General features: G+C 47.7%; 1 protein-coding gene across 5 annotated transcripts in view; it reads left to right on the forward strand.

Annotated features, from left to right (window-relative positions):
* Positions 1 to 14,080, forward strand: part of G6PD (glucose-6-phosphate dehydrogenase) — a 136,145-nt gene that overhangs the window by 67,328 nt on the left and 54,737 nt on the right. The window lies entirely within an intron of this gene.

Here is a 14,080-nt window from a genome sequence, read left to right on the forward strand (position 1 = left end):
TACACCAGCCTTATAGAGGCTCTTGCCGCCCCTTCGCTGAGAAGGGTATGAGGCATCCTTTGAGGGTACGTGTCTCTATAGTGTAAACCTAGTAGATGTATCTGCTGTGCATAATGCTGACATGTCCTACCTGGGTTTGGGGGTGCCTTGGTTTTCTTCAGTTTTGAAGTATCAGAGACCATCATAAGTCGCTGTGCTGGGGACACTTGTCCGCCATCTTCAAAGTTAAGTTTCCCTCAATTGGGCTTGGACTCATGTGAGTTTGTAGCGTAATGTGTGATTCAGATCCTATGCATAGCAAGTCTCACATCTGTTTATTTGGAAGTTATTCTGAGTTTTTTTAATTTGAGCTGGGGAAGCATTGCATTTCTCTGGGTGTAAGGAACTGTACTCTGGGATGTGTAATGCGTGTCGCCCAAAGGCCCACAATGGCGGCCTGTCCGAGATCTTCATGGCTTTTTTGTCAAAGGCTGGAATAGCTAGAGCTAAAAGCGCTGAGCCTCGCGTACAGCAGTGTCTAGGCCCTAGCTCTGGCCTGGTCTACAAATCTGAGCCTGAAAGGGGGCGTATAAAATAGAATGTTGCCAACCTGAGGCAGGTGCCGTTGAGGACACAACGTTGAATTTACATACATGATCACTGCAGTCACTTTGTGTGTGAAATGCGTTGCAGCCCTCGAGCTCCTGGAGCCTTCGACATACTGAATAAGACAATCAAAAAGAAGGCACTACAGGTTTCAGTGCCAGGCTATCGCGCCTTACCACCAGAAATACCGGAGCCCCAGCCCTAAAAGATAACCAGCATTGCCAAATCCAATATGCCTAGCCTTGGCAAGAGGAGGCGATGGTTATATTGTGTCCGACGCATGTGTGCTGTAGATAAACATGCTGTGCGTAAGTGCCCCATCTAGTTTTGGGCTTGGATGATTACAAGTTGTTTTTCTTCAAAGTTGTTGAAGGCGAAGTTGTGACTCCTCCTGTTGGTGATACTGCGCATGGGCATCGACTCCAAAGGTAAAATTGTTTTGTTTTTTCTTCTGACTGGGTCGCATGTATTCTCTCGCGCTTCTGTTCGAGATCCTTTCCGTCTCTCTTCGGTTCGCTAGTTGATCCTTCAAAACAATGGTATTGTCTCGATTGCGTAGTTAATCTTGCTTTACGAGCCAATAACATTTTTGCGTCGTGTTCTTCGACTCGCTCCACGGCTTACGGTCCACACCCGTTCAGGCCTCCGACTTTTACAGAATTTTCGGAGAATGAGCTGCTGATGAAACGCACTTCATTCCGTTTCTGTCTGAAGTGCTGCTCCAAATACCCTCACACCGACCAACATTCAGTTTCAATCTCTGCCTCTCACCCGATCATCGAGAGGATTTCTGTGAGATCGACGGGCCTGTCCTCAAGAATCGCTTTGCAAACAAGCAGATGACTCTCTGGACACCTTCGGTTGACAGGAGGAAGAAGAGGCAGCAGCAGCAGCCGAAGAGGAATCCCTGTCCACCCATGATTCAGACTCTGGTTCAGACATGGAACAAGATTCAGCCAGTCTCAAGTCAGCTCAGAAACATTGGACCAGGAGTACAACTGTCCCGATCAAAAACAAAAGAAACGTATCCATCCGAAAAAACTGCTTACGGTTCGCCACGGCAGAAAACACTGCAGAAAAGATATACAGATTCGGAAGCCTCGCCCTCTGGCTTGGCGCCGAAATCTCGGCTTACAGCCGGGGACTCACTTCCTCAAAGTCCAATTCGGCAACTCACCGAAGTTCCACTGTGGTTCCGAAAGACAAAAGTCATGGTGCTTTGGGTCCGACCGCATCGGCACTGGCACATACTTGGGGTCCAAAATGTTACACATACAGTCCAAAAACTTCACTCGAACCAGTCAGTAACGGCTCGATCCGAGGCATAAAATATTGCAAATTCAACCCGGAACTTAGAAGATAATTCTTCAGCCGGCAAAGCCTCAGTCCTTCAAAAGACTTAGTTTTTGAAGATGCTATTGACATTCCTGTGTAACCTTTCAAAAAGAAGAAAAGGGACATTGCTACTAGCCCTTTACACTCTCCCATGCCTACATCAACACCAGCTACTCCACCACCTGATTCACTACAAGCGTCTGAAGCAGACATGTCCCCTCATTCACCCATCATCGATGAAGATTATCACGTGCCAGAGGGGACACATCCTGGGGATGCTTATGACGAGTGCCACAGGGGGATACAGACCCGGACCTTCACCACACACATCCCCTCGTTCACCCATCATCGATGAGGATGATAACATGCCAGAGGACACATCCTGGGGATGCTTTTGACCGAGCGCAACAGGTGGATACAGACTCAGGCCTTTACCCCACACGTCCATCACCACCCGATGATGCCTCTGCCTATCAAGATCTAATAGCCAGAGCTGCAGCTTTTCATAACGATCCTTTACATAAAGGCCCTATAGAAGATGGCTTTCTTTTGAAACCATATCCACTGCTTAAAAGGGGTCACCATGTTTACCACTCCTTAAAGGAATGCTACACCATGCAGACAACATTTTTAAGGCCCCTGTAAAGGCACGAAGCATGTCACCACGAGTGGACAAAAAAATATATGGCTGTACTATCTGATTTTATATATATTAGGGGACAATTAACACCGGACTCAGTGGCTAATGCATGCAAAAGAGCAAACTCCAAAACCACTAGGGAAACACCTCCCGCAGAAAAGGAGTCAAAACTGATTGACGCTTCAGGTAAAAGGATAGCAGCACAAACTGCTAGTCAATGGGGTATTGCCAACGTCAGGCTCTTAACTCATTACGACAGGGCTCTTTGGGATGAAATGGGGGGGCTCCTCCAACATCTCCAGAAGTGTACAAGTAAAGGGGTTCCGAAATTGTTAACGAGGGAAAGCTAATCAGCAGTAACGCCATAATATGGGCACTAGACTCTGCAACTAGAGGCATAGACACCAGTATTCTTTTACGTAGACCTGCTTGGCTCCGGCTTTAAACCTGAAGTGTAACCATTCCTAATCCCCCCCCCCTTTAACAAGGAGCCACTCTTTGACCCTCAAGTAGAAACTGAAAAAGGTTACTGATGTCGCTAAATCAACGGGAGCCTTACAAACCCCCACATATCGGGGTTCCTTCTGTAGGCCCAATTTCAAACACTGGTTGGTCTGCCTCCACCAACACCCCAGGGTCGGGGACAGTTCACCCCCCCCCCCCCCCCCCCCCCCACTGGTGACACCTTTTTACAGGGGGCCTACAGAGGAAATCATTTCAAGGGCTGCGGTTGCAGAAATAAAACCAGGACCGCCAATACAAACACCAAACAAGGACTTTCTTACCATTCTCCCGGGCCACTGAACACCTGTCGGAGAACATCTTCAGAATTTTTTTAACGGCATGGAAAACATCACAACCGATCAATGGGTGTTGGACATTATCCAACATGGTTATTGTCTGGATCTCATCACAACTCCTCCAAATATTTCACCTCGCAAACACAAACTCTCCATACAGCACCAATCTCTCCTCCAACAGCAGAGTCCAGCTCTGTTACTCAACGGGGCTATAGAACCAGTCCTAAAACCATATCACAGAGCAGGAGTATATTATACTTATTTCCAAAAAAGACTATCTTTGAGCCATTCTCGACCTCAGACCACTCAGTCATTATATCCTATCCGAGCACTTCCACATGGTCACTCTCCAGGAAGGGTTTGCCCCATTGCAAAAAGGCGACTTTGTGGCCCCTTTAGACCTAAAGGATGCCTATTTCCACATATCCATGCAGCTCTCATACTGGAAATTCCTATGGTTTCTCTTCCAAGGAAAACGTGATCACTTCAAGGTTCTTCCCTTTGGAGTCACCACCGCACCTCTGGTATTCACAAAATGCCTAGCAGTAGTGGCGGCACATCTGCGCAGACGAAACGTACATGTGTTTCCTTATTTGGACGATTGGCTCATGAAGGCAAACAGCTCCCAACTTAGCAAATAGCACACAAACGCTCACCATATTACATCAACTAGGGTATACCCTTAATCTGCAAAAATGGCACCTTCAACCAACTCCAGTACAGCCATATTTAGGAGCTATACTCCACGCTCACTTGGGACTAGCATACCCAATTGCAGACAGGATACAAAACATTGTGTCACGAATACCCTTCAACTGGAGACCCAAGTCAGTCCAAACACTCATGCGACTTTTAGGCATGATGGCATCCTGCATCGCAATAGTCCCACACGAATGTTCACATATGAGATCGCTGCAAGAATGTCTCTCACGTCCGTGGACACAGTCACGGGGGTCAGCTACACGATCTAGTGTTGGTAGACAGCCGCACAAATTCTCTGCAGTGGTGGAATTCACAAAACCTGTCCAAAGGGCGGCCGTTCTCTAAGACATTCTCACAGTTTTACTAAAGGGTTAGGGAGCTCACCTGCAGAATCTTACAATTCATGGGGTTGGGACTCCAAATACCAGGGTCTCCATATCAGTTACCTGGAGCTTCAAACTGTTCACCTAGCATTGAAAGCGTTCCTGTCTAACCCACTGTACAAAGTTGTCCTGATCCGAATGGACAATATGACAACAATTTATTGTCTACAAAAACAGAGGGGTGACGCACTCTCTGCAATTATCCCGCTTTGCCCACATCATTTGGCGCTTCACAATATATCGCAACATTCATATTCTGGCAGAACATGTACCAGGGACACGCAATCAAGTTGAAGATCTTGTCAGCAGGACGCAGCAACAAGTTCCCAAATAGGAACTCCACCCCAAAGTTCTCCTACCGTACTTTCAAAAATGGGGATTTCCACAAATAAATCTGTTTGCAACCCCAGAGAGTGTAAAATGCCCAAGCTTCAGTCCAGGTTCCCACATCCCCTATACAAGAGCAATTCTGTATGGATAAACTGGTCAGTTATTTGCCGGCGCTTTTTATTCTTTCCCACTACTTCCATTGGTGGTCAGACAGCTCCAGCAGACATCACTCACCCTAGTACTAATAGCTCCAACCTGGACTCGTCAACCATGGTTCACCACACTACTGAACTCTCCCTCGTCCCACACAAGAAGCTTCCACTCAACCCGGTCCTTCTCACACAGAACCATGGCAGAATAAGAGATCCCAGTTCCCGGGGGATGAACCTTGCAATATGGCTCCTTGTGCGTTTCGGTGCTTACATTTCTCACAGCAATATATGGCTACTCTTAAACAAGTTCGTAGGCCTACGACCAGACACTGCTATGCTGCCAAAGGGAAACTAATTGAGCTATACTGACCGCATCAAAAGGTTGACCCATTACAAGCACCGGTACAAACGATTCTTTCGTATTTGTTGCATCTTCAAACTTCAGGTCTAGCATTTACTTCCGTACGCTGGCACCGTGCTGCCATTGCAGCCTACTCACAAAATAGGCAACATGTATCTCTGTTCAGAATACCTGTATTAAGGCATTTATGGAACAACTTAAGAGTAATTCCGCCTAGGGTTCTACTTGCTCCAGCATGCAATCTTAATATTGTACTGACCAGGCTCACAGGGCCTCCATTTGAACCACTACATTTGTGCCAAAACCAATATTTGTCTTGGAAAGTCGCTTTTTTTTTTGTAGCTCTCACTTCACTTAGACGTGTTAGTGAGCTCCGGGATTAACCTTAGAAGAACTATTCTTCCAACTACATGGAGACAAAGTAGTTTTTAAAACCAAACCAAAGGTTCGAGGCATAGGAGCTGCAGATTACACACTTTTGCATAGATCGCCATCTGGTGTTGGGCCCGGATGTTTGCAGTTTGACTTTCCTCTTGGAAAGTCTTTGGAAGTCACGAGGTCGGCGACTCCTCCCTTGGTTCGTATTGCGCATGGGCTTCGGCTCCATCCTCTGTTTTTTTCCGCCATCGGGCTCGGATGTAATACTTCGCGCTCCGGTTCCGAACATTCCAGTTCGACGATCGAAGCAAAATCCTCGCTCTTCACGGTATTGTTCAGATCCTGATCTCGATCACCTTCTTCGACACACCTTCGATTCCAGTCATCGACGGCGGCCTTCGGGCCTATCCAAGCTCCGGTCCCGGCTGATGGAAAGAACTCCATTCAAGAAGTGCTCTCGATGTGGGTCCAAATTCCCCCACACCAATCTTCATGAGGTGTGCAACCTCTGCCTCTTCCCCTGAACACGAGGCTCGAGACTGTCCCGCCTCCAAGTCTTTCAGATCCAAAAAGACTATTCGAGATCGAAGGGCCAGACGAAAAATGGCGCACTCCTCGACTTCCGTTCCAGTCGACATCTTCAGGGACGACGTCTAAGCTCCGGGACAGCAGCACACCGAAGAGTACCTAGTCAGTGCTTCCGAAGCCGACGACTCGGATGTGGAGGGCATCACCCCGGCGCAGAGGGTTGTGAGTAAAATACCCCCTCCCACGCCGACACCCAAAAAGACCTCGGTCATGCCTTCGCCTCCGGGCCTAGGCAAGACCAAAGACACCGCTTCGAACCCCCCACCTTCAGGCCCGGTGAAGAAGCCTAATAAGCCTTCCGGCGGCTCTGGCTCGAGCCAGCCTGCCAGCGGTGCCGATAAACACACTTTGGCACCGAAGAAGAGATCGGCCTCTACCTCGACACCGAGCTCCGCACCAAAACCCTCGGTGTCGCAACCCAGCCTCTCGGTGCCGACCAAACATCATAAGGCCCTCAGCACCGACACTCCCGCGCCGAAGCCTGTCTCGGCGCCAACCAAAAAATCGGAGGTTCCAAAAAGCACGGCACAGACAAGCCTAAAAAGCCATCGGCCCCGAAAACTTCGGCACCGAACAGCCAGTGTCGCAAGAACTATTTACACCGGATCCTTTGCAAAAGACACTTACCAAGGATCCAAAAACTGGACATTTGGCACGGTCTTCTAAAAAGAGACATTTGGACAAACCAGCTCCACCTCCACCTCCAAAGAGGAAAGACTGTGCTACCTCCCCTTTCAGAATGCCTTCTCCGCCTCCTCCACCTCAGCCCCCTCTGCCTTCTCCACCCCTGCCTCATCGCTCTCCGACCCAGTCTCCAGACCATGATGATCAGGGGGACCCATACTACGACCCAGCAGATGTGCCATAAGACCCCACCCCTACAGGATCCCCAGACCCATGGGATGATTATAATAATCCAGACATTCCAGATGTCCCACAAGATGACCTTTATCCATCCAGGCCATCTCCGCCAGAAGACTCATTAGGTTTTCACCACCTACTTCAGAGGGCGGCACATTATCACGGGGTAGAGATACACACTGACCCAGTAGAGGAAGATTTCCTCCTAGACACCTTTGATACTGCACATAGGTCTACTTCTATACTACCTATGCTCAAAGGGGTAATTAAACATGCGCCAGAGGTTTTTAAAGACCCAGTCCGGGCTAGGGTCATTAACCCACGCATAGAGAGTATAAAGCTGCCCCCACAGATCCTGCCTATATCAAAGGGCCAGCGCCACTGGATTCCCTAGTGGTCTCCACTGCTCGGAAGAGGTCAAACTCCCAGGCGTCCGGCGAAGCACCACCGCCTGACAGTCAAAGCTACTGGACGTGTCAGGAAAGCGCACTGCGTCACAGGCAGCCAATATATGGCGCATCGCCAACACTCAAGCGCTATTGGCCAGATACGACAGAGCGCATTATGATGAGCTAGAAACCATCCTGCACCATCTCCCAGAAAAATACAAAAATAGGGCCAATGAATTAATTCAAGAGGGTAAGACCATAACTAACACCTCTATACGCTGTGCCTTAGACACAGCAGACACAGCCTCCAGGGCCATTAACACTAGCGTCCTCCTCCGTCGCCATGCTTGGCTGAGAGTTTCAGGCTTTAAACCGGAGGTACAGGCCTCCATTTTAAACCATCCATTTGATCAAGAACATCTATTCGGTCCAAAGGTAGATGAGGCCCTCTAAGATGAAGAAAGACAGATACGGCGAAATCTATGGGAGCCCTACAGTCACACCCTCCTAGGCGCTCCTTTCGCCGCTTTTCCTTTCGGGGCACGGGCAGAGGCTACTCCTCAGATAGCGCGTCCACGTCCTACAAATCCCCTTCTCAATCCACCTTCACAAGGGGTTATCAAAGAGGCGGCTATAGAGGCAATAACAAAGGCAGAGGCAAAACAAATACCGCCCGCTCAGCCACACCGCCTACCCAATGACTTTTTCCTGCTCCCTCCAGACCACCCCAATCCGGTCGGGGGCAGACTACAAAATTTCCTTCACGTCTGGGAGTCCATCACAGCAGACAGATGGGTGACCCAAATTATTCGTTCAGGGTACTGCCTAGAACTCACATCTACCCCCCCCCCACATTCCACCGAGGCAACGCCCAAAGTCACAAGAACATTCCACGTTACTAAAACAGGAGGTAATCTCCCTCCTACAAAAAGAGGCGTTAGAAACAGTACCCGCCAGTCAACAAAATTTAGGAGTATACTCCCTATATTTTCTGATACCAAAAAGAGACGAGACTCTACGACCTATCTTAGATCTTCGGCCTCTAAACACATACATACATTCGGACCATTTTCACATGGTAACACTTCAGCAGGTACTTCCGCTCCTCTCCCAGAACGACTTTCTCACCACACTGGACTTGAAAGACGCATACTTTCACATTCCGAAACACCATGCTCACAGAAAGTACCTCAGATTTGTAGTGGACCGTCAACACTACCAGTTCAAGGTGCTCCCATTCGGGGTCACAACAGCACCAAGGGTATTCACCAAGTGCCTAGCGGTAGTGACGGCACATCTCAGAAGACAGCACATTCACGTCTTCCCATATTTGGACGACTGGCTGATAAAAGCAGCGTCCTACAACCAATGTGTACACCACACCGCATCTACAATCAAACTACTTCACCAACTAGGCTTCACGGTGAACCACCACCTAGGGATGATGGCCTCTTGCATTTTCATAGTGCCTCATGCAAGACTCCAGATGCGTCCACTCCAAGAGTGCTTAGCGCGCCAGTGGAACCAGGCCCAGGGGCAACGGACAGATCTGGTGTTGGTAGACGGTCGCACCCATCGTTCTCTGCAGTGGTGAACACCACAAATCTTTCCAGAGGTCGACCGTTCCTGGACCCGGTTCCACAAATAATCCCGACAACAGACGCATCGCCCTCCGGCTGGGTAGCTCATCTACTACACCTCGCAGTGCACATGGACGCCGCAACAAGTTACTCCACTTCAACCATCTGGAGTTACTGGCAATCTTTCTAGCCCTAAAATCCTTTCACACACAGATTTTAGGCAAGGCAGTCCTTATTCGCACAGACAACATGACCGCCATGTACTACATTCAAAAACAAGGCGGCACACACTCTCCACAGCTCTCTCCTAGCACAGAGCATATGGAGATGGGCAATTCCACACAATCTTTCTCCTAGCCCAGCATGCCCCAGGAGTCCAAAACACCATGGCAGATCTGCTCAGCAGACGCAGCAGATCCACGAGTGGGAACTTCACCCGTTCTTTCAGATGTGGGGGCATCCGCAGATAGACCTCTTCGCCACCCACGAAAACAAAAAATGCCCAAGCTTCGCCGCCATATACCCACACCCATTGTCCAAAGGCAATGCGATATGGATGAACTGGTCAGGAAAATTTGCGTACGCCTTTCCACCTCTCCCACTAATTCAATTAGTGGTGCGAAAGCTACAACAGCACTCCCTCACACTGATTCTAGTAGCTCCAACCATGGGCCAGACAACCGTGGTACACCACGCTGCTGGAACTCTCGGTAGTGCCACACCAAAAGTTGCACCTCTCACCATGCCTCCTAACCCAGAACCTTGGAGAGATCAGACACCCGGACCCAGCTCAGCTCAACCTTGCGATCTGGCTCCTGAGATCCTAGAATTTGGATACCTTAACCTTCCCCCGACTGTATGAACGTAATCCGAGAAGCTAGACGCCCTACCACTAGAGCCTGCTACGCTGCCAAGTGGAAAAGATTTGTTGTTTATTGCCATAACACAATCAACCCTCTAGACGCATCCATACAGCACATCATATGCTACTTACTACACCTACAAAGATGTAACCTAGCATATACATCCATTCGGCTACACCTCGCAGCAATTGCCGCTTACCTACAAAACAGACAGCACCTATCACTTTTCAGAGTGCCTACCATTAAAGCCTTCATGGAAGGCCTCAAACTAATAATTCCCCCCAGAGTACCACCCTCACCTGTGTGGAACTTAAATATAGTGCTCACAAGGCTAATGGGACCGCCTTTTGAACCCTTGCACAAATGCGAACTGCAATTCACATGGAAAACAGCTTTCCTTGTAGCCATCACCTCCCTTAGAAGGGTCAGTGAAATACAAGCACTTACTATACAAGAACCTTTTCTCCAAATGCACCCGAACAAGGTTGTCCTCCGTTACAACCCAAAATTCCTACCCAAAGTCATCTCACCCTTTCATCTAAACCAATCGGTAGAATTACCGGTTTTGTTCTCGCAACCTCAAACTATTGCAGAAAGGGCTCTACACACACACTGGCTGTTAAAAGGGCCTTGCTTTACTATATCCAGAGAACACAACCTTTCAGAAAGACAAAGCAACTGTTTGTCTCTTTCTCTCCACCCTATCTCTAAATCAGGGATAGCTAGGTGGATTGTAAAATACATACAGATTTGCTACCACAAAGCGAAACGCACGCTATCTGTTCCCCCTAAAGCCCACTCTACAAGAAAGATCGGGGCTTCTATGGCTTTTCTAGGGAACATCCCATTAGATGACCATGTAGCTGCCTTGCAGATATCAACACCGCACACTTTCACTAAACATTGCTGTGTAGATGTGCAAACCAATCAACAAGCTAGTGTGGGCCTGGCTGTACTAAAAACACTTTTTCAAACCACTGCAACAGATACCGGTGGTCGCCGCTAAGGTTGGCAACTGCTATATTGTCTATGCAAAAGTGTGTAATCTGCAGCTCATATGCCTCGAACGGAATATGCTACTTACTAGTATGCATCTGTTCTTGGCATGTAGAGCTGCAGATCTACACACGCCCACCCACCTCCCCGGCTACCTGTATCTGTTCCAGTCTATCTTATTTAGATACAACACACATGGGTTTCTTCACTGTTATTACTACGCTCCATCTTTCCCTGTTGGCGAAATCTGAGGATGGAGCCGAAGCCCATGCGCAATACGAATCAAGGGAGTCACCGACCTCGTGACTGCCAAAGACTTTCCAAGAGGAAAAACAAACTGCAAACATCCGGGCCCAACACCAGATGGCGATCTACGCAAAAGTGTGTAGATCTGCAGCTCTACATGCCAAGAACAGATGCATACTGGTAAGTAGCATATTCCTTTCTCCCTTTCACATTAATCAATCAATAGTTACCTGTCTTCTTTCCACAACCTTAGTGTTGCAGACACAGCTTTACAGACATTGGATGTAAAACAAGCTTTAATGTACTACATTGACAGAACGAAAACTTTTAGACAGACTAAGCAATTATGGATTGTTTTTTCATCTCTCCACACTGGAAATCTTATTTCTAAAAGTCGAATTTCAAGATGGATAGTGAAATGTATTCAAACTTGTTATGCTAAAGATTTTTACCTGTTACCCCAAAGCTCACTCAACTCGTAAAATAGGGGCTTCTGTGGCCTTATTGGCGAATATTCCACTTGCTGACATTTGCAAAACAGCAACATGATCCACAACTTACATCTTCACTAAACATTATTGTGTGGATGTATTTGCATGTCAACAAGCCAGTGTTGGCCAATAAGTGTTACAGACTTTCAAACCACTGCATCCCCCACAGGCTCGCCACCGCTTCAGGAGAGGGACTGGTTTACAGTTGATGCACATCATGTGTAGCTACAGCACCCATGACTCGACGGATTATGTTACTTATCCTGTAAGCATCTGTTCTTGGCATGTAGTGCTGTAGATTCACATGCACCCTCCTTCCTCTGCGGAAGCCTGTGTAGATCAGTTTATTTACATTGATTCACATTACTTGCATGGACATCACATTACTAATACTTAATACAACTCCATTCTCATCTACATGTGGTAAAACAATCGAACAATGAAGTTGATGGCCATGTGCAGTATGACCAACAGGAGTCGTCGCACTTCCTCGTGACTCAAACAAATTCTTCGAAGAAAACCACTTGAAATCATCTGAGCCCAACACTAGATGGCAGCAGTATACAAAGCATGTGAATCTCCAGCACTACATGCCAAGAGCAGATGCTTACAGGGTAAGTAACAGAATCCTTCTACCTTTTTAAAGCAAGCAAGTAGCACAAAAAAATAGGATAGAAAATGCTGCTACCTAGATGTGGCAGCCATATGTTTGCATTGATATAATCATAAAAGATCACATATATTTCCAGTTGCATATTTCTGGTGCTTCTCAGCTGTTGGGTGTACCTACAACAGGTATGGAAATGGTTTATACTTTTAGTCCGCATCACCGGTAAATATATGATCCTTATTGGTGCAAATAAAAGTTACTATTGGGTTTGAATTACAGCTTGAAGACAAAGTTTAAAAACACAAGGGTGACTAAAATGACGAATGGGAATAAAAAGCACTGACCAGCTATTGGCCCACCAGCCCTGGCAGTGACATGCTTTTCTTTTGACGCAGATGTGCACACGTGATCAGACAAAATGCCTCACTCACTGCACAACAAACAAGTGGGCTGACCTGTTGCCCCACGCTGTATGATGTGGTTGGGTGCAAACAAAATGTGAATGACAGTTCTACAGACCACTGGGTGAGCAGGGCTTCCCCCACAGTATCACAATGATGTATACGCGCATCTATTTTTATTTGTGTATCTTCATTACAGCAGGCGGCTGAGACCGTTGAAGCCGTTGCTAGGCTGGATCAAAACATGTCTCCAGAGGACAAGTGATGTCAAAACCAGCCCCACAAAGGGGAACCAGACATGCTAATATTTCAATGCTCAAGATCCTGCACCAAAAACCCACGCTCTTAACTCAAACAGTTCTGAGATTCTTCAACATCAAACTTTTGGAAACAAACTCTTGAAAAGGCAGCTTTTGAAGTAGCAATTAATACATTCCTGCAATCAAAAGTGAAGGAGATTCTTGGAGCAAATGTTCCGCATGACTTGAGGACAATGATTTATTTTCTTCCAATCCTTTTTCTGTACTATGGTGTGGCATTCCTTTTTTCAGCCATGCATGTCCATTCAAGGTGACCCATGTTATTTTGATTATCGGCGCTGAATGGACTGACGGACAACCAGTGTGTCCCTTCCTGAGTGGGCCATCACTACTGACCCCTCCACCTGGACTCTCCAGACATGGGTGGTAGTGGCAGTGTGAATCTAGTCCAGGGCCCAGGCCTTACACACATGCCCTAGTTAGGAGGCTGACCAGCCTTTCTGGCCACTGAAAGGTGGCGACTGACTCTCTTCCACCGAAAGGAGAATTATCTAGCCTGCCCCAGACTGCAAAGAGGAAGCCAGCATACTCAGTCAGTGTGTTGAGAGTGAAGATCTGCATCTGTTGAATACTGGCTAACCTGTGTCTCAGGAGAGCTCGTTACTAGACTTTGTGGGGCCTGAGGCGGGGTCTGTTCAGTATGGACGGGCTGCACAGTTCTAACGGGTACCAGCTCGCTCAGTACCCAGGACATGTTCCCCAAAGATCCCGGAAGAGGTGATAATCCAATGAAGGGCATAGAAGAAATGCATGATGGATGCAGAGAAGGCGATTCGTAGGGTCTGCATACGGGAGTACTCCGGATGATCTGTGCAACAGCACAGGGTCTCTCGCATGGAAGAGACCCTTAGGAAATACCCGGAGATCAAGAGTTCTGTAGCAAAGGTCCAGAAACAAGAGGGTAGCTGTCACAAAGGACCACAGTGAAAAGAGGGTGAGGAATAACAGAAGTCCGTAACAAATCTTCAGAACGGTGACTGAAGCCACAACTATGAGTCTGCCCAACACCAGAGACGAGGACAACAAATGTGCAACACCATCTAACTATAATGGACCGTTGTGGGGCACT

The sequence above is a fragment of the Triturus cristatus genome, chromosome 10 (genome assembly GCF_964204655.1).
Source record: "Triturus cristatus chromosome 10, aTriCri1.1, whole genome shotgun sequence".
In the NCBI taxonomy this organism is placed as follows: domain Eukaryota; kingdom Metazoa; phylum Chordata; class Amphibia; order Caudata; family Salamandridae; genus Triturus; species Triturus cristatus.